We start from the raw sequence: 2,500 nt of genomic DNA, 5'->3' as shown, positions 1-2,500 counted from the left end.
CTTGCATTGCGCGGTGACCGTCGAGAGCGGAGCAAAACGTCAGCCATCTCAGCACCCTGGAACCCCCCGGGTGGCACAGGGCTGGATGGGGCTTTCGTATAGCAGGGACGGTGCTGCCTCTCGCTTCGCTCGCTGTCCGCCGCTCGCCGCTCGCTCGTGCAGCCAAAAATGGCCAGTTTTGGCCCGTTTTTGGGCCGTTTTGGCCAGTTTTTGGCCTGTTCTTGCATTGCGCGGTGACCGTCGAGAGCGGAGCAAAACGTCAGCCATCTCAGCACCCTGGAACCCCCCGGGTGGCACAGGGCTGGATGGGGCTTTCGTATAGCAGGGACGGTGCTGCCTCTCGCTTCGCTCGCTGTCCGCCGCTCGCCGCTCGCTCGTGCAGCCAAAAATGGCCAGTTTTGGCCCGTTTTTGGGCCGTTTTGGCCAGTTTTTGGCCTGTTCTTGCATTGCGCGGTGACCGTCGAGAGCGGAGCAAAACGTCAGCCATCTCAGCACCCTGGAACCCCCCGGGTGGCACAGGGCTGGATGGGGCTTTCGTATAGCAGGGACGGTGCTGCCTCTCGCTTCGCTCGCTGTCCGCCGCTCGCCGCTCGCTCGTGCAGCCAAAAATGGCCAGTTTTGGCCCGTTTTTGGGCCGTTTTGGCCAGTTTTTGGCCTGTTCTTGCATTGCGCGGTGACCGTCGAGAGCGGAGCAAAACGTCAGCCATCTCAGCACCCTGGAACCCCCCGGGTGGCACAGGGCTGGATGGGGCTTTCGTATAGCAGGGACGGTGCTGCCTCTCGCTTCGCTCGCTGTCCGCCGCTCGCCGCTCGCTCGTGCAGCCAAAAATGGCCAGTTTTGGCCCGTTTTTGGGCCGTTTTGGCCAGTTTTTGGCCTGTTCTTGCATTGCGCGGTGACCGTCGAGAGCGGAGCAAAACGTCAGCCATCTCAGCACCCTGGAACCCCCCGGGTGGCACAGGGCTGGATGGGGCTTTCGTATAGCAGGGACGGTGCTGCCTCTCGCTTCGCTCGCTGTCCGCCGCTCGCCGCTCGCTCGCGCAGCCAAAAATGGCCAGTTTTGGCCCGTTTTTGGGCCGTTTTGGCCAGTTTTTGGCCTGTTCTTGCATTGCGCGGTGACCGTCGAGAGCGGAGCAAAACGTCAGCCATCTCAGCACCCTGGAACCCCCCGGGTGGCACAGGGCTGGATGGGGCTTTCGTATAGCAGGGACGGTGCTGCCTCTCGCTTCGCTCGCTGTCCGCCGCTCGCCGCTCGCGCAGCCAAAAATGGCCAGTTTTGGCCCGTTTTTGGGCCGTTTTGGCCAGTTTTTGGCCTGTTCTTGCATTGCGCGGTGACCGTCGAGAGCGGAGCAAAACGTCAGCCATCTCAGCACCCTGGAACCCCCCGGGTGGCACAGGGCTGGATGGGGCTTTCGTATAGCAGGGACGGTGCTGCCTCTCGCTTCGCTCGCTGTTCGCCGCTCGCCGCTCGCTCGCGCAGCCAAAAATGGCCAGTTTTGGCCCGTTTTTGGGCTGTTTTGGCCAGTTTTTGGCCTGTTCTTGCGTGGTGCGGTGACCGTCGTGAGCGGAGCAAAACGTCAGCCATCTCAGCACCCTGGAACCCCCCGGGTGGCACAGGGCTGGATGGGGCTTTCGTATAGCAGGGACGGTGCTGCCTCTCGCTTCGCTCGCTGTTCGCCGCTCGCCGCTCGCTCGCGCAGCCAAAAATGGCCAGTTTTGGCCCGTTTTTGGGCTGTTTTGGCCTGTTTTTGGGCTGTTCTTGTGTGGCGCGGTGACCGTCGTGAGCGGAGCAAAATGTCAGCCATCTCAGCACCCTGGAACCCCCCGGGTGGCACAGGGCTGGATGGGGCTTTCGTATAGCAGGGACGGTGCTGCCTCGCGCTTCGCTCGCTGTTCGCCGCTCTCCGCTCGCTCGCGCAGCAAAAAATGGCCAGTTTTGGCCCGTTTTTGGGCTGTTTTGGCCAGTTTTTGGCCTGTTCTTGCGTGCCGCGGCGACCGTCGTGAGCGGAGCAAAACGTCAGCCATCTCAGCACCCTGGAACCCCCCGGGTGGCACAGGGCTGGATGGGGCTTTCGTATAGCAGGGACGGTGCTGCCTCTCGCTTCGCTCGCTGTCCGCCGCTCGCTGCTCGCTCGCGCAGCCAAAAATGGCCAGTTTTGGCCCGTTTTTGGGCTGTTTTGGCCTGTTTTTGGGCTGTTCTTGTGTGCCGCGGCGACCGTCGTGAGCGGAGCAAAATGTCAGCCATCTCAGCACCCTGGAACCCCCCGGGTGGCACAGGGCTGGATGGGGCTTTCGTATAGCAGGGACGGTGCTGCCTCTCGCTTCGCTCGCTGTCCGCCGCTCGCCGCTCGCTCGCGCAGCCAAAAATGGCCAGTTTTGGCCCGTTTTTGGGCCGTTTTGGCCAGTTTTTGGCCTGTTCTTGCGTTGCGCGGTGACCGTCGAGAGCGGAGCAAAACGTCAGCCATCTCAGCACCCTGGAACCCCCCGGGTGGCACAGGGCTG

The sequence above is a fragment of the Musa acuminata genome, unplaced genomic scaffold (genome assembly GCF_036884655.1).
Source record: "Musa acuminata AAA Group cultivar baxijiao unplaced genomic scaffold, Cavendish_Baxijiao_AAA HiC_scaffold_375, whole genome shotgun sequence".
Classification (NCBI taxonomy): domain Eukaryota; kingdom Viridiplantae; phylum Streptophyta; class Magnoliopsida; order Zingiberales; family Musaceae; genus Musa; species Musa acuminata.
This window is presented reverse-complemented; position numbering follows the sequence as displayed.